Genomic DNA, 22,009 nt, shown 5'->3' on the forward strand with positions numbered 1-22,009 from the left:
GAGAAGGAAACTAGAATGTGAGACACATCAATTGGTAGCAGTGGGACCAGAAATTGAGCCCACAACTGAGGTACCTGCTCTTGACTGGACTCAAACCCAGGACCCTTTAGTCAGCTCTAACCACTAAGAAAATTGGCAGGGTTGATCTCCAGCTTTTATGTGGGCACTCAGTAGGCCTATCCTCCACCTGTCTAAAAGTTAAGACCATTTCTCTGTACCAGTTGGAAATAAAGACTTAAATACACTCCAGCCATTTGTCGTGAATAAATGTTTATCCCACTGCCCCTCAATTCTTAGCAGCGACTCAGTTGAGAGATTCTCTATTTCCAGTGGTGATGAGGTGACCCACCAGGGGTCCAGCAGGTCCTCTGCAAAGGAGAGCTAAGTGCTTGCACTGCTATTGTTTGTGCCAATATTTCTGCAGGATTGTTTTCAAACAAAACTAAACCTGAAATAGTCAATGATAGGAGGAAACGGGAATCACACCAATGTTTCCTCAAGAGCACCCTAGGTCTTTTGTTGCTTTCTCTTCTCAAGTTAAATCCTGGAATCGCCAGATCTTTCCTGAGTTTACATGCACACTCAGCAATATTTTAAAAAGAGATTCTGTTAGAAAACTATTCTAGAAGCTCTCGGTCAAAATTACTCATTGACTGTTTTTAATAGATGCTAGCTTGAAGTATGCACTGTATGCCAATGAAAATGTAATACTGAACGAGGTATTTATTGACAGGCATTCATTAATCTCCTACCTAATGAAGAGTTGTCTTTTGCCAAGTGGTTTTCCTAAGTTGGTACACAGCCTCTTCTTCAGGGTCTCGCTTAAAGTCATACTTTTTCATGATGACAGCATAGGGATAATAAAGGGAGAGAGAAAGAGGTACATAGGTGGCTGACTTAGCATATATCTTGTAATAATTATTAATATACAGTGAACTATAAACTCTACATTTCAGTTATTTCCAATTTCTCTCGATCAAAAATTTAGGAATGAGATGGAATTGAAAACTGGTTCACTCCCCACCTTTGCCATGTGATTGTGCCATCATTTCTTCCCTAAAATCTGGTCACCATGAATACGGCGAGGGATTGTTTCAGTGTCAACAGTGAAGAAAAAACAGGTAAAGAACATGCTCAGTGTTCTGTTGATGAGGACATGGGGTTAAAATTAAGCAGTTTGTATATTTGGAACCCTCACCAGTAGATATTGAATGTCATTTTCTTAAAACATTACTCTTCACTAAGTTACTAAGATGAAATATATAGTCTGTGACAAATTAAATTTTATAATTCAGGTTCATATTAATGGAGAAGGGAGGTAAATCAGGGTAAATAAATATTTTCCCTCCACACACAAAATTTCTTTTTAATAAAAAGAACACAGAAAAATCGTTATTATATCAATTAATATCAGGTATTGAATAAGTTCAAATATGTGCAAAGGCTTGATGGTTATAAAATAATTATCAGTACTTTCTGCTCAATGTTGCTGTGAAACTAGATAAAGTCTTTAAAATTCTGAACAGTATAAAATAAAATACTAAAATTGGGCATATTCATGTAAAAATTAGCCACTTATAAATCACTCCTCACTTCCTTTAAGCGGGAGGGTGCTATGGGGGATGTTAGTTATCTACTACAGCAAAACAAATCACCCCAAAATGTAGTGGGGGAGTTAAATAATAAACACATAGTATTTCATGGTATCTTTGGGGCAAAATTCAGAAACAACTTAGTTGGATAGTTCTGGTTTGGGGTCCCTTGTGAAGTTACAGTCAAGGTGTGGACTGGGCTGCTGTCATCCAAAGGCTTGTCTGGGGCTTGGGATTCCAGATGGCTCACTCATGTGGTGCTTGTTATTGGCAGGAGGTCTCAGTTCTTGCCTACTGGGGCTTGAGTCTCCTCGAAAAATAGTGATGGTTTAGCAAGAATACCCCTACCTTCATGTCTCTTCTTAGACTAAGAGAAATTACTAAGAGAAATTTCTTAGTAATTCTCCATTCATTGACTTGCTTTCAGCCTACTTGTTGGCTATGAATCCCCAGCTGTCTTTACTGTATTCAGAGGTAAGCCTGCTCTCTCTCCCGTTACAATAGTCTTCAAACCTATCACAATAAAGTCCTCCTCACGGTTATATAAAGTGTCAGAAAATATTTTCTCTAATTCCCTTTAGAGTACAGTGCTGTCAGTTACCCAGTTCCAGGTCAGGTCTACAGGTTCATAGAGTCCATGGGTGGCTCCCTCCCCTTGGCCTGCCTCACTCCCAGGTGCAACCGGTCTCTTCATTCAGCTGCTGGGGGAGGGCAGCTCCAGTCAGTCTATATCCTGTAGCATTTTCATGTGTGAGTCTGACACCAGGCCCTCCACAACTCAAGTACCTAGGGCACAGGTCAGACCCCCTGGTTTTCTTGAAGTTTCTCATCCTTTGGCTTAACATAGGGAGGCAACAACCCCTTCTTTCTCTCATTGGAGGAGAGAACACATCTCTTTTGTTCCCTGAAGCTAGGTAGGTTGGCTAATTCTGGTGAAACAGGTTTGGAGCCACTCCTCTTGCAAATCTGGCCTACTTTAGCCCTTAGTGTAAGGTGCTCAACACCTATTGTTCCCCAACCTCCAGCCAAAACTCTGAGCCAAGGTGACATTAACATGGATCCTGGAGGGGAAGCCAGTCACTGAAAACACCTCACAGTACTTCTTGCACAGCGGGTGCCTTTGATCTCCAGGCCTTCAGCCAGCCACAGCTGACACGTGACTTGGATAGGAAGTCTATTCACACCAATGCCAAAGGTGTGTTTGTTATTGCTATGCCACAAGATGTTTGAACGACTAATATGTTTTTCTTGCTCCAGCACAAATCTCACGTTTCCAAATATATCTGCTGTTCATTGAAAAGAGTAAAATTAGTTCTATATAATTATACTCAATCTACATGCTTTCATACTCACTGATTGGTGGCCTTACATTCTTCATATTCATCTTGGGTGGCTCACTGAGTGATATAACACTACACCCTGACAGCTCCAAAATCTGCCCCTTTAATTAAGGAGATAAATCCGACTTTCAGCACAATTAAAGTATTCTGTAATCTGTGACTGGCTTCATTCTCAAGAATGTATCTGAACAGTAAACTCAAAGACAGCTACCCTAAAGTAATTGTTGCCAATCCAGCAGTTTTTAACTTTTGAAGGGGATCTGTACATGCCAGCCCAAAATATGCCACGTTGGCATATTGGTTATTTTGAGCTGAAGGTAATTGAAAAACAACAGCAGACAAAGGAAGAGCTCTCTGCCCTCCTCCTTAAAAGCAGGGCATAAAGGTGACATAAATTTCCACTTACAAGGGTGTTCCCCTCTCCAGGAAAACTGAGATGACATGAGAGATGAGTCTGCATAACAAACCTTATTAAACAGCGCTTCATTACCACCCATTTCTTAGTCACTTTTCTGCAAGTTTCTGCCCCTAGAACCCAAACACCCTTTCCTTTGTCTGGTCACCTTTCTATAATTTATCTCCTGCTCTTAAAATTCTATATAAGCCCTCAAGCCTAACTGCTTCTTTGGGTTTTCACTTCTTTTCTGTGAAGCCCCTGTGCACATGAAAATATTAACATCAATTTTAAAAATTGATATGCCTTTTCTTCTGTTATTCGGTCTCTTGTTTAATTTGCATGCCCCAGTAACAGAAATTAAGAGGTGAGAAATTTTTCCTCTTGCACACTTTGGGTTACTATCCTCTGAAAAAGTAAAAAACTAAAAGATTTGGTAATGAATTAGGCTTTTATTGACCGGTTTCAGAACATGTTACCCCCAAATATAGCACCTCAATATATTGAATATTTCAGGCTGAAGACATTTGAAGAATAGTTTGTGTAGTGTCTGACCTTCCTCGAAGCAGGTCATAAAACGAAGGAAAGACTTTCTAACCTGGCTCTGATGCAGGCCAGATATGCTCTTCTTTCTTATCTGGGGAAAAGGAGCATCCTTATCTCCAAAGACAGATGGACACAGAGAGAAATCTGAACAAACACCTTGCTAAGCTTCCTCAACTTCCTACCCTTAACTCAAACTCTTTGCAACTTTCCACTCTTCATCAAAACTCTGACGAAAACAGTCAGGTTTAAACCTCTCCTCGGGTCTTATTTCTCTTATGAAAACTACTGTGTCATGTAAAACTTTTCACCACATTCCAGCCAGATCCGTCTTTTTCCTTCCTCAAATATGCCAAGTTCTGTCACAGCTCAGATTTTCCTAGAATACCCCTTTGCTATGTTGTTTCATCCTGAAAGTCACTTGCTCAAGGTGGCCTTCCTGTACCAACTCACGTAAGTGCCACCGACCCCTTTCCTAGTTACTCTTTACCCCATCACCCTGTTTATTTCCTTCATGGAGTAGCTGTAATTTTTTGTTCAATTGCTTAATAATTTGGTATTGAGTCTTCCCTCTCCTCTCTTCCCCTACTCCCATTACATTAATCTTTTAAGTCAGATGTCTGTCCTGTCCTATTCATTCCCTTATCCCCTGCACCTAGAACAGTGCTTGGAACATAGGCGGTGCTCAATAAATACGTGTTGAATATTGAAGGAATGAAAGCTACAGCTTTGCTCCATGCATCTCAGCAGTCTTCATGATTGCCTCCTTTCTACTGAATGAGATAATCTTGTAAGTTACCTGTGTTTGTTTCCTAGAGTTGCCTTAACAAGGTACTACTAGCCGAAAGGCTTAAAACAACAGACAGAGTTCTGGAGGCGAGAAGCCTGAAACCAAGGTGTTGGCAGGGCCATGCTCCCTCCTAAAGCTCCAGGGGAGAATCCTTCCTGCCTCTTCCAGCTTCCGGTGGTGGCCAGCGACCTTGGCATGCCTTTGCTTGTAGCGGCAGCACTCCCATCTCTGCCTGCACCCTCGCAGGGCATTCTTCCTGTGGGTCTTTGGTAAATGCTCCTCTCATAAGGAACCAGTCAGTGAATGTGGCCCAATCCAATCCAGTATGACATCATATTATATAGTTTACATCTGCAAAGAGCCTATTTCCAAATAAATTCATTCACAGCATGAGGGGTTAGGGCTTCAACTTATCTTTTGGGTGATATATTCAACCCACAACAATACCTAATGCAGTATCGAGACTAGAGGCTCCAAAAAATAAATTCCTTTCAACTGACTTTTCCATGAGCCCTACCTGAAATTCTCTGCTTAGATTGGATGCCAGCCCTAAGCTGTTCGCTTACCTGAAGCTCTGATACCCTCTAATCCTCCAAGCTCTTCCTCTTGGGAGTGAAAACCTGGTATGTTAATAGCTCTGTTTGAGCTCCCTGCTTGCCAATTGCTACTCATTCCTCAGGAGCCGACCACTAATGCACCAGAATAGCTTTCACATGACATGTACTGCATTGGATCACTAGGAAGACCTAATATCCATTGTAATTGTATAATTTAATTGTATCATAGGCTTTTTTTATGGGGTAGAGGAACTAATCTGGGAATCTAATGACTATTTTTAATACTGCACTTGTCCTTAGAAACATTGTAGATTGAATTGATAACCTAAATTACAAATAAACTGTTGGAATGGAATTGCATAAGTAAATTGGGGAACACTTAGATATAAGAAAGTTAAAGATGATGCGAGAATCAAATAACAAATAAGAATCAAATAACAAATATGATCGTAACATAGGATGACAGAGTAATAAACAACTGATGACATTTACAAGTGCTATTGCTTCGAGGGAGGTATTTGTACTTCAGTAACTCCAAATCTCAGGGAACACAGCTCCAATCAGTTTTACTCAATGCCATAATAGTGGTCGGCAAACTGCGGCTCGCGAGCCACATGCGGCTCTTTGGCCCCTTGAGTGTGGCTCCTCCACAAAATACCGACTTCTGCGCATGGGCCACGGAGTTTCAATCGCACTGTACCTGCACACCACACATGGTATTTTGTGGAAGAGCCACACTCAAGGGGCCAAAGAGCCGCATGTGGCTCGTGAGCCGCAGTTTGCCGACCACTGCCATAGGAGATACAGTCTTTCTTTTTTTTTTTCTGATTGCCAGGCCTTCCTGCTGCTTTAGAATCCCAAACATGGGTGGAAATTTGTTTTATCTGTAAATGCTGACCCTGCTATGGAGTTCCAGCTTTTGAATTCAGTATACTAACAACTCACTCCACCTTGCCATAAAGGAGGGGACTTGAAGAAATGGGATTCTATCCAGGTAGCAATTTCGCTGGCAAGAGATAGCAGCTTGAGGCCACCCTGAGCCGGCCAGAGGAGCTCTGGCTCTCTGCCTATTGGAGGGAAGATTTCCAGTACTTTCTTCTATTGTTGGACGAATAGGGGGAATGTTATGTGATGTTATTCTCTGCTGTAGGACACACCTCCTCCTAAATTTCCAGAAGAGGCAAACACATACCATTAACTCCTCATAATAAAATGGGTATTTGCTGGATTGCTTTGCACTAAATCAACAGTTACCTGACAAAGTGAAAGACTCCTCAGCAGTCAGAGGGGCCTGGATCGTGGAAGTAGGGAGGGCAGACAGGAGTGAGGTATTTCTTTTAATTATCTACGAATTAAAAATCTTTGATCTGAAACAGATTTGGGCTCGATGTACCAGAGACTCTTGTTGTGTAGGAATAATATTTGCCTAAGTGATACCTTTCTGAGGAAATAAAGAGGTACACCTGCCAGGTCTTAAAAATCCTCAGAGCCCCTTGTTCTGGGATGTAGGCATCACTCCTTTGTCCTCAGTAGGTTCCCAGCGAGCAGAACCTAGCTGCTGATGGAAAGAACACAGACATTTCCCCTTAATAATTGTACTCTGGAAAGAAGGTATTTTTCACTTCCTAAAGGACAAACCAGCCACTCCTATATCTTAAAAAATGAATGTTTTAAAGCATTTTGAAAGCCCATTTATCTCCAGGCTAGTCTCAAATAGATGGAGAGAGGAATGGAATATTCATCTTTACTCATCAAACATTTCTTGAGTCCCTATTGTGTGAAAAGTCTTTTTTTCAAGGCACTGCTATGCATAATACAAAGATGAATGAACCAAACACCTGCATTCAAAGAAGAAGAGAGGAGAATTATTGTTGTAATCACGGTGGAGTATAAAGTGTGCTCTAAGGGCTTGATCTAGGTGGGGTTTCTAATAGGGCAGATCTGATCCTTGACTGATGATGGGCAGGATTTTCAATATGAGATGGAAGAACGTTCTAGGCAGGGAGAAAAGCATGAGTTGGAGGCGGAGTTCCCCAGCCGCCTGGCAAAACGTCATTTAAGGAAACGGAGGAATGCCAGGTAATTGAGTCACTATTTTACACTTCAGGTGAAAGGCAGAGTGAAGACAGAATTTATTATAAACTGGTTCTGTCCTGGACAAACTGGGACCTATTGTGACACTAGTAATCACAAAATTACAAGAGCAGCTTTTTCTTTTTTAATCCTTACCCAAGGAATGAGGATATTTTTCCCATTGATTTTAGAGAGTGGAAGTGGAAGGGAGGGGTAAGGGGAAAAGAGAGAGAGAGAGAGAGAGAGAGAGAGAGAGAGAGAGAGAGAGAGAGAGAGGAGGGAAACATTGATGTGAGAGAGACACATTGATCAGTTGCTTCCTGCCTGGGGTGGGGATCAAACCTGCAACCCAGGTACATGCCCATGACCAGGAATCTAACCTGTGACCCTCCAGTGCGCAGGCTGACACTCTAACCACTGAGTCATGCTGATCAGGGCTGCAAGAGAAGCTTTGATTGGGAGGAGACTGCAGTGACTTCATTACAGAGAACAGGGGTGGGGATGGGGAGAAAGGTAGGGAGGGGCGGGCAGGCCTAGGAGTACTATATTAGTTCCCCGTGGCTGCCACAAAGTACCACAAACCAGGTGCTTAACATAATAGAAATACTGTATATTCTCTCATGGTTCTGGAGGCTAGCAGTACAAGGTCAAGATGTTGGCGGGGCTGTGCTTTCTCTCAAGGCTCTCAGGGAGGATCCTTCCTGGCCTCTTCCTAGCATCTGGTGTGGGTAGAAATCCTTGGCTTGTGGACAAATCACCAGTGTCTGCCTTCGTGGCATTTCCTGGTGTGGTCTTCGGCTACATGCTGTCTCTGTGTCTCTTGTCTGAGACACCCATCGTATTGGATTAAGGATTCTCCCTACTCTAGTATGCCCTCATATTAACTGAACTACATAGGCAAGGACCCCATTTCCAAGCAAGGTCGCATTCGGAGGTTCTGGGGGACCCTCCTCAACCCAGTACTAGTATCAAACAGGGAAGTTGGACTGGGTGAAGATGCTCCTGACACTCAGGCAGGAGGGCAAGGGGACAGGGACAGGGAAGTCCAGAGCTTGGAACTGTGCTTCCGTGGGCAGCTTCCCCCAGGGGCCCAGGAGATGCTTTAGCTCTGAGAGTGCACTTGGAATGTCAGGGCGAGGTTGGAAGGCTGCCCACTGTATTCCATCCTGTGTCCACCAGTTTTCTCAAGTCTACGCTTCTCTATTCTCTGTTTTCCTCTGCTGGAAGAAGGGGAGACGATTAATACTAGAAATCAAACCATACTTGAAATTGGGTGATAGCAGTTCAAGTCATGATGACTCAGCTACTTTCAACTTTGGTCAGTCCTGTGACTTCTGAGTCTGTTTCCTCCTCTATAAAATGAGGATGTCGGAGGGTGATCCGTAAGGATCCTTCTGGCTCTAGAAGCTCTGACTTTAGGAGGAAGAAGGTGAACTATGCTCCGATACCCCTGTTAGGATACTTTCAATAGGACCCTTCATCATCCCCATCCCCCCACCCCCATATATCCATCAGACAACATTTGTGGTTGCAAACAATAGAAATTGATTATCTTTTTTAAAATATAATTTTATTGATTTCAGAGAGGAAGAGAGAGAGAGAGAGAGAAACATCAATGATGAGAGAGAATCATTGATCAGCTGCCTCCTGCATGCCCCAACTAGGGATCAAGCCCGCAACCCAGACATGTGCCCTGATTAGGAATTGAACCGTGACCTCCTGGCTCATAGGTTGACAGAAATGGCACTCCTGGGCCAGAAATCGATTATCTTGAACACAACAGGGATTTATCACAAGGCAATTGGGGGCTGGCACCAAGAACAACCTGGTCCAGGTACCCCACTAGGATGAACCTGGTCCCCCTCATATCCCATGAACTCTCCAAGTTTGTGATCTCTTTCTTACTCAAGGGTCCGCTCCCTGAGTGAGAGTGTCCCCTGTGTTGGGTGTGGGCAGAGAACAGATAAGATTTCCCCAAAGGGAGATTGAGTTGCTGATAAAAGGAAGGGTTGGATGGTGGACAGCCAAGAGAACATGTCTATAGCCAGTAAGTACAGTACTGTATTTGGAATTCAGCCAAGGATGAAGATTTTAATAGTATATTTAGCCACTAGTATCTCTAACGTTGTATTACTAGACTGTTATCACTCTTACTTTAAGTTAGTGGTTAAGAGCTCATATTCTGGAGTCAGAGAGACCTAAGTCTGAATTCCAGCTCTGCCCCAGGGTAGTGGTGACTTTGGGGAAGTTATTTATTGCTTATACTTACATACAAGGAGCCTGCTTCCTCATCAGTCATGTAGGGATGATCAGACTGACCTTATAGATTATTGTCCAAATTAAAGGAGATGATATATACAAAAGAGCTTAATGCAAAGCCTGGCCCACAAAATATACATTACCTAGTAGTACATTCAGCCAATTTCCAAAGAAATGAGTCAAGTTACCGGCTCCACAGTACCTCTGAGTTCAGCGGCACAACCCTTCCTTGTAGAAAACCCCACTGAAAAGGACTAAATGGAAACGTCGCTGGCTGGAACCCAGGACTAAGTTCTCTCTGAGCAAGCACATTTCCCGAGTAAGGCAGCGGAGGTGTGGCAAGGGCTCTCCCACGGCGGCCCTGCAGTCCCGGCCTCTCCCTCCCCGCGGGGACAGGCTGGGGTCCCCGCGCCAGGTGAGCCAAACTCGCGGGGCAGGCGCTGGAGGGCGGAGAGGACTGTCCGGCCCGCCTGGGCCCGGTCCTCCCGGCGGGGAGCAGACGGGGAGGACGGCGACCGCAGGAGCTGCCTCCAGGGGGGGCGCGGGGCAGCCGCGGCTCGGACCCCACTGAAGCGCGGGACGGCCCCGGCCTCCCCGGCCCCCGCGCGTCCTCGTCCCCGGGTCCCGGTCCCCACGCGTCCCCGCCCCGCGCTCCCCAGCCCTGGCTCGCCCCGCCCCGCGCGCCCCCGCGTCCCCGCCCCGCGCGCCCCCGCCCCCCGCGCCGGACGCCCGCCAGCGCCCCGGGCCGAGTAGTGGGCGCGGGCGGCCGCCGGGAGGAGGAGGAGGGGGCGGAGGAAGAGGAGGAGGAAGGCGGCGGGAGGAGGAGCCGCGGGGAGGAGGGCCGCGGGGCAGTCGCGCCGGCGCTGGGCGAGGAAGCGGAGCGGCCGCCTCCGGGTGAGCGTCTGCGGGGGTCGTGGCCGGCGGTGCGTCTGCTGCCTCCTGGGCGACCCGGCCGCCGGCCGCGGGGCGCTGCTTCCTGGGGCGGCGGGGCCGGGGCCGGAGCCGGGGAGGCGGCCGTGCCGGGGTCCCGGCGGCACGAGGCCCTGCGCCTCCTCGGCGGGCCGGCGGGCGGGGAGCAGCGTCCAGGAGCCGGCGGGAGGGCCGAGGCCTGCTTCCGCCGCCGCCGCCCGACCCTCGGCCTCCCGGGCCGCCGCGCGCCGGGCCGGCCGCCGCCTTTGTGGCTCGCAGCCGCCGGGAGGCCGGGCTCGGCGAGGCCTGGGCGGCGCGGGCCTGCGCGCTCCCTACCGCGCTCCACACCCGCTCGGCCGGCTGGACCCCTCGGCTCGGGGCCGGGGGCCGGGGGCGGCGGGGCCCCGTCGGGGGTGGGGCCCCTCGACGGGGGTGCTGCTGGGTGATTCACCCCGCGGACTGTGCGGATGGTTGGGTTCCAGCAGCTCCCCGGGACCCGGGGCAGGCCGCGATTTCGTTTGCTTCGGGAGTTGGCAACTTCAGGGACCCTGGTGGCTCCGTGTGGAGCAGGACTGTTGACATCTCTCAGTGTGCGTCCTGGCACAGAACTTGGAATGTGTGCGGGTCCCTGGGTGCCAGCGTCGCGCGCAGTCGGCCTGTGGAATTCGGGGTTCCGTCCCGCTCTGGAACTTGGGGCCAGGTGGGAACACGCGGCAGAACTCGGGCTTCCGGGAAGGAAGTCCGTACCTTTGAATTGAGTGCCACCCATGTTCCTGGACCAGGCAGCGCGCATCCCAGCAGTCATGTGAATGAGACAGAAGGGCTCCAAAACACGTTTCTAATGGGCCGTGTGCCCTGAATAAAGACGTATTTGTCATCAAAAGTAAACTCTTTTCTCCTTTTAGATGAAATCACGGGGGTGTTCTCACCCACAGGAGGCGTGCGTTTCTCGACGTTTTTTTCTTAACCCAGCAGATACCACCACATGAAACGCGCTTCACTTACTTGAATGAATGAATGTTAAGTGGCTTATTTAGTGCTAGAGAGAGTCAAGCGTTATTTGAAAACATGAATGGCACGGTTGACCAAGTTTCACAGGTAAAACCCTAAAACGTAGCCCCTGATACAGCTTTCCCCAGGCTCCTGATTTCTCCTCGGTGCGGCTCACCTGGCGCGCAGGTGGTGCGGTTCAGAATTTCACCGGCTCTGATGGAATGTGTGGCCGCAGCACGTGGGTTCCAGCACAGTCCCTGGTGTTCTCTCATTGCCCTTGGGGGAGCTGCTCTCTGATGGGGGGCGTGGTAAGAATTCTCCGAAGAAGTGACTCTGGTGTGTGGTCAGTGCTTGCTACTGTTTGGTCTGGTTGAGGATCCACCATGTTATTCACCCGAACGTTATTGTCCTTTTTAGGACTCCCTTCAGCATCTCTTTGAAACATTTTCCCCTCTTTATTATGGTCCTTAGACATCGACTGAGTTGGTGGGAAGAATACTGTCCCTTTCCCCTTCTTTTTTAAAAAAATTTTTATTGATTTTTTTTTTTTTTTTTTTTTTAGAGATGGAGGGAGGGAGAGGGGGGGAGAGATAGAAACATTGATGAGAGAGAAACTTCAACATCAATTGGCTGCCTCCTGCAACAGCCCCCACCGGGGATGGAGCTGCAGCCAAGTTTGTGTCCTGATCTGGAATCGAACCAGTGACCTTCTGGTGCATGGGTTGATTGATGCTCAACCATCTGAGCCACACTGGCTGGGCTCTTTCCCCATCTTTTTTTAAAAAATATATTTCATTGATTTTTTACAGAGAGGAAGGGAGAGGGATAGAGAGTCAGAAACATCAATGAGAGAGAAACATCGATCAGCTGCCTCTTGCACACCCCCTACTGGGGATATGCCGGCAACCAAGGTACATGCCCTTGACTGGAATCGAACCTGGGACTCTTCAGTCCACAGGCCTACGCTCTGTCCACTGAGCCAAACCTGTCAGGGCAACTTTCCCCATCTTTTACTGGGAAGGCCTTACACATGACTGCCACAGGGTCCAGGGACACACCCCTGGGTGTCACCTGGCACACTCCCAAGGCAGCACCTTGCAGGGAGTGACAGAGGGGTTTGGGCACCATTGACCTGGGCTGCGCTATGACCTGGGAGGAAAAGCTGGCTGTAGGGACTGGATTCCTACTCATTCCTTTCAGTGGCCCTCTTTATAGGGAACAGAAGCAAGTATCTTAAGACTGTCTTGTTATGTAACTTCACTCCTCACAGATAACTGGTAGTTTTCTCCATTGTGGTCAGTTATCAGGAAACTTTCGTGTTACTAATAGTATGTGTCTTTTATTTTGCTCCTGGAAGTCATTGTGCGATCTTATTGAAAAGTCTTACTATACTCTGAAAAAAAAAAAGGAAATGTTATGTCTATTTCTGAGTTTGTGATAGTTACTGTTTTCTCTCAAAAATACACAGCCATATGAAATGGGTTGGTACACAACTATGTTGAATTTGATCTTTATTTATAATCCAGTATAACTAGTGGGTGTATATACATCCTTAATATTTAAGAAGGGTAGACAGGTAAATGACCCAGAACTAGGATCACTTTTTGCTGTTCTCTGTTTGTTGCGCCTGTTATAGGAAGTGAAGGTTGTCTGTTTCAGTCCTCTGACCTCATCCCTCACCTCCTCCAGTTTTGGCAAGGGTGCATTTGCGGTCCCTGTGTACTTTTGTAAAATTCCCTTTACAAGGGAGGAATTCATAATACTAATGTATGTCAGAGAAAGAGCAAACTTTTTGTGTGTGACAAGATTGACCAAAAGAGTTGTCCAGGTAGTAAACTGGGAACAGTAGTGGGACATGACTTATGTTGGACCAATAGTGAAATTGGCATTAATATTTTATGGTTATTTTGTTATGCTTATAAGTAGTGAAAGCTTTAGGACTGAGTGTACATTTTATTTTAAACTTGGGTCTTCTTTGATGATTCACACCAACATCAAATTTTACTTAGTTGGAACAGTTGTTTTTAGGGGGCTGTTGGTCTTCTTGATGCTTTCAAGAATAGACATACTAGGTAAAGTCATTTAAGATTTCAGTTCTCAAATTGCACCTAAAGGACATTTTGGAGGTGTTAGATCTTCAGGAAAGAGTATACCTTACTAGCTTTGTGACCTTGAACACATCTTAGTTTCCCTCCCAGTCTATTCCTCATATGGGGCTAACCTGGGGATAGTCATCCATTTGACAGTTATTATGAGTATTATTTGTTTAAAGTAAAATCCAAGCGCTGTCATGGGTTACAATATTTCTGTCTGGTTCTGTAGAATTCACAGGGTAGGTATTTATTTTTAATTGATTTTATTGGGGTGACATTGGTTAATAAAATTATATAGGTTTTGGCTGTACAATTCTATACTAAATCATCTGTATATTGTATTATGTGTTAACCACCCAAATCAAGGCTCCTTCCATCACCATTTATCTCCTTTATCCTTTCCTACATCCCTCCCCCCACTTCCCTCTGATAATCACCATACTGTTGTCTGTGTCTATGAGGGTTTTTTTTTTTTTTTTTTTTTGCTTAACCCCTTCACCTTTTCACTCAGCTCCACAACCCCAGTCCCCTCTGACAGCTATAGGTCTGTTTTCTAAAGTCTATTTCTATTTTGTTTGTTAGTTTAGTTTGTTCATTAGTTTCCACATATAAGTGAAATCATATGGTACTTGTCTTTCTCTGACTGGTTATTTCACTTAGCATAATGCTTTCCAGGTCCATCCATGTTGTCAAAGGGTAAAATTTTCTTCTTTTTTTATGGCTTGGTACTATTCTATTGTGTAAATGTACCACAGCTTTTTTATCCACTTATCTACTGGTGGACCCTGGGGTGTTTCCAGATCTTAGCTATTGTACTAGTAAATAATACTGCAATGGACATAGGGGTGTGTATATTTTTTTGAATCAGTGTTTTGGGCTTCTTTGGCTATATTCCCAGACGTAGAACCACTGGATCATAAGATAGTTCCATTTTTAATTTTTTTGAGGTATCTCCATGCTGTTTTCCACAATGGCTGCACCAATCTGCATTACTACCAACAAAGGACAAGGGTTCCCTTTTCTCCACATCCTCGCCAACACTGTTTGTGTTGCTTTATTGATGGTAGACATTCTGGCAGGTGTGCGGTGATACCTCATTGTAGTTTTAATTTGCATTGCTGTGATGATTAGTGACTTTGAGCCTCTTTTCATACGTCTATTGGTCATCTGTATGTCCTCTTTGGAGAAGTGTCTATTGAGGTTCTTTGCCCATTTTTTAAATTGGATTGTTTGTTTTTTTTGGTGTTTTATAAGTTCTTTATAAGCAGAGGTTTTTAAAAATAAACAGGAAATCTTATTTGCTTTATCTGTACAACTGCCTTTCTCAGCATTGTGTGAACATTGAAGAGACAATGCATGTAGATGTGTGAGTTCAGTGCCTGGCCTATAACAAGTACTAATAGTAATAATTAGATTACACTGTGATCGGTTAAAAGGAGTATTCTGGTTTATCAGCAATGTCTATGTAAGACTTGGTTTTTCTTGTTAAGGAAGCCCTGTGTGGGAAAGGGTGAAGGTCCAAAGGGACAAGAAAAATGTCAATAAGAGAGGAGAGAGTGGGAGTCCACATAAGTACTAATGGTGCCAGCTACTAGAAGAGCGAGGGTGGCAAATGCTTACAGTGTCAGCCACCATTGGGTTCCTTGGCCCTGGGTCATGGCGGTCAGTAGTGGAGGATCGAGAACAAAAAAGGTACAATACATGGCCCTCTGCAAGGCCCCGTGCTCGATTCATGCTGTTTTAATATTGCTTTATCACTCTTAGCAGCTATCATACTAAACTTGTTTCTTGAAATTATTAAAAGGGCATCCACTCGGAGACTATGTTTGGGGAGCAGTGGCTATCCCCTTGTCCCTGGGAGCAGACCATTGAATAAAGAAAGAAAGAGGAGAAGAAAGAAGACAAGATCTGGTCTCTGAAGACCTAGATGACAAGCAGTTATCTGAACATCACTGAACCCTGAAGGTGTCACCGTGCCATCCTGAAATTTGCCAGCAGGTAAATTTGGTTATCTAAAGAGGCACCCATCTACAGCAGTTTGATGGCAGTCTGAGATTACTGTGTATTCAATGTATACATTTGTGTTTAAAGCTTTTATTCTGAAGGCAGAGGAATATGTGGTTCATATTGGATAAAACTTTCATCAAAAATGATAGTAAGAGTTTAATGTTATTCTTTAGAACTGTGTAGACAAGGTGTGTTCACCAAGTGCTCTAGATAGCCTCTTAGGTTGCTGCTTATGGTTGAACTTATAGTGGTAGCTGTTGTTCTGGCCACACCAGAAACATGCTGGGTGGTTGAAGCAGCAGTACAGTAACACACTTTTAAAGCAGGAAGTCTTACTGGTAGGCTTGTTACTTTGTATGATTTTCCTTTTATGAATTTTGGTTTGCTGTTTATAATAATGAAGGTGTTTGCTATTCAAGCTTAATTTCAGCTTTAAAGTAAATATTTTTTGGCAATAGCTATTTTTGTCTTTTGACATTGCTTTTAAAGTGAACACATACACGACACACACACACACTGAATAACAACAGTACTACCAGTTATAACAGACTCAGATTATGTAAGCATGTATCAAAATAGAATTGCATTAGGATTTTAGTGGTTTGGCACATTTGCAAAATTATTTCATTGTAGAAATAGAATGAACCTCCTGATCATTAACCAGCTTCTTTCTTACCTAGATAATGAGGAAATTGAGACTAAAAGTGATTACATAGTCTTCCCAAAGTCACATACCACATTACAGATTTCATAGTGGAGTCTGGTATAGACACCTCTTCTTGCCATTGATGTAAGATGTTTTATTTTCTCTGGGGAGCAAGGGAATTTGGGTTTGTGGAGGAAACCCTTCATGGAGGATGTGTCACAGTTGAGCTGGCCCTTGGAGGGTGACCTGCGTTTGATTGGGAAGAGCTATAGACGACAGGGACATTCTCTCAAACAGGCTGAATCAAACCGGAGCTGTATGTTTACTTCCCTGATTTGATGGAGCTCATCCTCCTAGTGACTTCCTAGACAGGTGATGGGGCATGGGGTCATGTGTGTGTGTTTGACACCTGGCATGTCAGAAAATGTCTGTGTTCTAAATATTTGATGTATAGTCCAGCTGGGTATAGATTTCTAGGTTACTATTTGAGTCAGTGGCAGCCTAACTCTGAAATCTCAGCAACAAATAAAGGTGTGTTTCTCACTTTCACCACATCTGCTGTGGGCCTGGGGTTCCCCTAGCATCTTCCTTGAGATCCAGCCTACTGTCACCTGCGTTCCCCTCCCATCACCCAAGGCTCAGGCTACCACAGCAGAGACAGGGAGAGCAGACAGGCCACAGGCTGGCACTGAAATACTTGGTGCAGAAGTGACACATGTCACATTTGCTCCACAGTCCATTGTCCAGAGCCAGCCATGTCCCTGCTGGGATGCCGAGAGATGTGGAAGCACACTGAAGCGATGGACCGACTGTATGCGATGTTGAAAGTCAGTTTCTCTGGGAATTTTTAAGGCATTGCTCTGCCAGCTTCCAGTGCTATCTCTTAGTCAGCAGCATTACACACCCCAGTCATTTGTATGTAATTTTTTTCTCTTTCTGGATGCTTTATAGTACCTTTGTATTATCTCCTAAACTCTAAAATGTTGCTGTAATGTGCCTGATTGTTATTTTTTCTTTTTGGATAGACTGAGCAGTCCATGGATCCTTAGACTCTACACTTGGGTTCTTGGGTTCTGGCAAAATGTTTAAAATTTCTTTTATAACTTCTTCCCCTTGAATTTTTCCCCCGCCTGACTGAAGCTCTTTGTTGGATGTTGGGCCTCTTGAATTTATGTATTAATTTTTTTCCCCTCAATTGTTAAGAATCAGCTTTTTTTTGGTTCTTTTTTGGGGTGTGAATATTCTCCATTTTTCTCCTTTTGAATTATAATTTTGGCTTCAGGAATTCTTGTTTTTTAACTGTTCTCTTCCTCACTTTTGAAAATAAACAGTAAATGATTTCTTGTTTCAGATTTGCGATAACTTTTCTTAGATGTGTTTTTTGTTGCCTTCCCTTCCAGTAGGCTTCAATTGCAGCTTTCTCCAGTTTCTCTAAGCCAGTTAACACTGTTGTTGTCTGCGTTACATTCCTCACTGACCTTGTGTTTTTGGGGGGTGAGGAAGAGGGATAATAAAGATAAAGAAGTTTATGTTTCATAAGCTCATGCAAAGTTTTTTGTTCTTTTTAATAGTTTGTGTTTGTTTTTCTAGCATCAGTGAATATTAAAGCCTTTTACCTTGCGGGGGGGGGGGCGGAACTCACATCTAATTTCTCTTTAAATAGATTTTCACTGTGTGTTCAGCTAGTGTCATCATGGAGGCACATCTCTGTCACTGAGCTCCATGTAACTTAATACGAAATGCCTGCTCTCCTACAGTGGGCAATGCAAATTATTTTAAGTTGAATCTTTTTTTAAAATATGTTTTTATTGATTTCAGAGAGAGGAAAGGAGAGGGAGAGATAGAAACATCAATGAGAGAGAAATATTACCGATTTGGTGCCTCCCTGTCAGGGCACATGGCCAGGGTTGAGAGCTTGATCCCCAGCATGTTCCCTTCTGTTCCCTTCTGGGGATCAAGCTCTCAACCCTGGCCATGTGCCCTGACAGGGAATCGAACCATGAACTCCTGGTTTATGGGTTGACACTCAACCATTGAACCACACCGGCTAGGCTTAAGTTGGATCATTTTAATATCAAAAGATCACATGTGTGGCATCCTACAATAAATGGTTATATTAGATAATTATCAGTTTACAATGCACATAATGTTTTCCATTTTGTAAGATTATTTGCTTAATAGGGCTATGTTATTAATTTGAATAATTATTGCTCCCCAGGATCCCCTTTATCTCTAAAAATCAGAAGTGAGGTTTATGTATGCTCTTAATATATATATTTAGTAAATCTTAAATCTTATGTGGATTACTTTTTGTATCCCAAATCTTCTATTCTCAATTTCATTGTACTTATAGAAAATGAGGAAAGATGCCGAAACCGGTTTGGCTCAGTGGATAGAGCGTCGGCCTGCGTATTGAAGGGTCCCAGGTTCGATTCCGGTCAGTGGCATGTGCCTGGGTTGCGGGCACATCCCCAGTAGGAGATGTGCAGGAGGCAGCTGATTGATGTTTCTCTCTCATCGATGTTTCTAACTCTCTATCTCTCTCCCTTCCTCTCTGTAAAAAATCAATAAAAAATATATTAAAAAAAAATGAGGAAAGATGATATTAACTGAAAGTTCATATTCTCTAAAAGCACGCTGAATGAAAAACTCATATATTCTATGCAGAAGCATTTGAGTAGTTGATAAATTGTTTTTTAAATTGGAGACTTTGTGTTGAGATCTAAAGGCTGAGAGCATTCGAAACAGTTGTGTCACTTTTCAGTTACTTATATTTTTAAATACTTTAAAAATTATTTTTAATTGATTTTTTTTTTTTTTTTTTTTTTTTAGCGAGGGAGGGAGAGAGAGAGAAACATCGATGTGAGATCTAAACACTGATAAACTGCCTCCTGCATGCCCTCTATTGGGAATCAAGCCCAAGACCTAGGCATGTCACCTGACCGGGAATTGAACCAGCAACCTTTGGGTGCATGGGATGATGCTCAACCAACTGAGCCACACTGGCCAAGGCACGTTACAGTTATTTTTATGTGCACGTTGCCTTTAGGAGTTAAAAGTTTTTGCTTTAGTAGTTCAGTATATTTAAAAGATTTTGTTTGTAAATGAATATAACTTTAAATTTTGAAGAATGAAAAGTAATTAAAGAACTTAATTATTGCACTGTTTGGTATAGTACCTCTGCCACAGAATGAAAACAAAAACAGCAGACAGATCTTTGGGCCCTACCTAATTATAACTATTTGTCATACATTCTGAAAGGGTGTTACCTGCTCAGTAGTTTAAACAGTGAGGCCATTCTTTCTCACAGGCAGTCAACATGCTGAGATTGCTTAGGGTATTTGCTACGTTTTTAGCTAAAACATTGGTGAGTGCTTAGGTATAAAAATATGTACATTAAAATTTAATAAGCACATATATAAAGACTGAGGATTTGTTACCTAAGTATACTACTTTTTAAATCCAACATGTTTAAATCTGAATTAGAAAATTAAGGAATGAGTTTATTTCATTAACTAATTCTTATAAGCCAGCTCCATTAATATTTTAAATGATTGAATCTATGAACGATTGTTTCATATTTAGTTGACTAGCAGTGCATTGAACACTGTTACAGGAAAAAATGCTTAGAAATGATCACGTAAAAGTTCTCTGCAGGTTTAATGTCTGAGTATCTGCATATTTTTATTTTCATTCAATCAGATACTCTTGGAGCTGGGTAGGTTTTAGAGATCAATGTGTTATATGGGAAACTGAGACTCCGAAGAGTCACCCAGTGTCACAGGAACTTGGTGCTACTTTATGTTTTTATGTAAGTGGTCTACAAAGTGGGAGTGAATCACTTGAACATTTATTAGAGCTTTTGCTGTAATTATAAATTCATTCTTAATTTATTAAATTTTAAATTAAAAGTGGACAACTTTAAGTTCACTTTTTTTTTTTTTAATTCTCACCAGAGGATATGTTTTTATTGATTTTAGGGAGAGGGAGAAAGAGAGAAACATCGATGTGAGAGGGAAACGTTGATCGGTTTCCTCTCATATGCACCCCAAATGGGGATTGAGCCCGAAACCTGGGTATGTGCCCCGACTGGGAAGCGAATTTGTGACCTTTTGGTGTATGGGACAATGCTCCAACCAGCTGACCCACACCATGACAAGTCTACTTTTCTTAATTTGGTTATCTTTAAATTTCTTTATCCACCTTTGTAGCCATACAAGTATTCCTGTTGCTTTTTAAAACGAAGCTTGTTGTGGTAAGATCTAGAGGCCCTAAAAGAAGGCAAAGCAATTATATTACATTTACTCTGTTTCAGTTACTTTTATTTGCATGTAGTTCTCAAGAATGTGAAGAGCCAGAGATTTTAATGCTATGTGCAAATTAACAAGATAGCTTGACACGGTTACATGATTGCTGCCAGGAGACATGAGATGCCTGGGCCCAAGATAAAGGACTTCCTTCAGGATACCATCCTTACTTAGCCAGGGTATCAGCCTTTGTGCCACCTCCCTGAGCACCAGTACCTTGTTGAGAAAAGAATGTAGGGGACCAAAGGAGAAAGCAAGAAAAATACCTAGACTGCCACTCTGCAATAATGCCCGTAAGATAGGACAGTAGCTTGGACCAACAAGATGGTGGAAAGTGATTGGATTCTGCATGTATTTTGAAGATAACAGCTGAGATTGGGATGTGGGGTGTGAGAGAAAGAGAGGAGCCATGGATGATCCAAACCTTTGTTCTGAGCTGTTGGGAGAATGGAGTAACCACAAGTGAAAGTGGAAAAGGCTGCAAGGAGAGCAGGGTGGGGATGGGATGGGAAAGATCCAGAGCTTCATTATGAACTTGTTAAGTCTCAGGTATCTCTAAGATAGCAGAGTGGCCACGTCAAGAAGGGAGTTGAGCCCTAGCTGATTTGGCTCAGTGGATAGAGTGTCGGCCTGAGGACTGAAAGTTCTGGATTCGATTCCAGTGAAGGGCACATGCCTGGGTTGTGGGTTTGATCTTCAGTAGGGGGTGTGCAAGAGGCAGCTGATCAATGATTCTCATCATTGATGTTTCTATCTCTTCGTCTCCCTTCCTCTCTGAAATCAATAAAAATATATTAAAAAAAGAAGAAGAAGGGAGTTGATTGATCACTGGCTAAAGAGATAGAAATTCAGGCCCGGCTGGTGAGGCTCAGTGGTTGAGCTTTGACCTGTGCACCTAGAGGTCACTGGTTCAATTCCTGGTCAGGGCACATGCCCAGGTAGCAGGTTTGATCCTCAGCAGGGGGTGTGCAGAAGGCAGCCGATAGATGTTGAGGTTTCTCCCTCATCAATGTTTCTATCTTTCCCTATCCCTTCCTCGCTCTCTAAAAATTAATTAAAAACATGTTTAAAAGGAAATTCGAGAGTAGATGATACATCAATATTATTTAGAACATGAGAACGAGTGAAGTCGCTAAGGACGTGAGTGTAAATGAAGAAGAAATGACCAAAGCAGAGTGCTGGGGAGCTCCAAAATTAAGAGATTGGAGGCAGTCTGAGACGTGATCAGCTGTATCAAATGCTGCTGAGAGAGCACCTAAGATAAGGACTGAGAATTGATGCTGGATTTGCAGTGTGGACATCATAAGTGACTTTGACAAGAGCAACTTCTGTGTAGTGGTAGAGTAGGTGTCTGGTGTGGTTAAGAGAAAATTGGGAGACAGGGAATGGTAGGTCTCAGGTATGCATGATTTTCCCAAGGTGCTCTGTTGCAGAGGGGATTAAGAAATTGAACCTCTTTCTCCACCCATAGCTGGTGGGGAAAGTAGGGCCAAGACAAGTTTGTTT

General features: G+C 43.8%; 1 protein-coding gene across 6 annotated transcripts in view; it reads left to right on the forward strand.

Annotated features, from left to right (window-relative positions):
- The first annotated feature begins 9,848 nt into the window (after positions 1-9,848).
- The window catches only part of SOCS6 (suppressor of cytokine signaling 6), a 31,523-nt gene continuing 19,362 nt past the window's right edge, over positions 9,849-22,009 (forward strand). The window contains exons 1-3 of one of the 6 annotated variants that reach the window (XM_059706361.1): positions 10,303-10,442; positions 15,348-15,541; positions 16,231-16,340. The gene's annotated coding sequence lies outside the window, so the exon portion shown is untranslated. Of the gene's footprint in view, positions 9,964-10,302; positions 10,443-11,362; positions 11,556-14,112; positions 15,236-15,347; positions 15,542-16,230; positions 16,341-22,009 lie in introns of those variants that run through there. The other 5 variants (XM_059706358.1, XM_059706359.1, XM_059706357.1 and 2 more) reach the window with 5 other exon arrangements.

The sequence above is a fragment of the Myotis daubentonii genome, chromosome 8, assembly GCF_963259705.1.
Source record: "Myotis daubentonii chromosome 8, mMyoDau2.1, whole genome shotgun sequence".
Taxonomy (NCBI): domain Eukaryota; kingdom Metazoa; phylum Chordata; class Mammalia; order Chiroptera; family Vespertilionidae; genus Myotis; species Myotis daubentonii.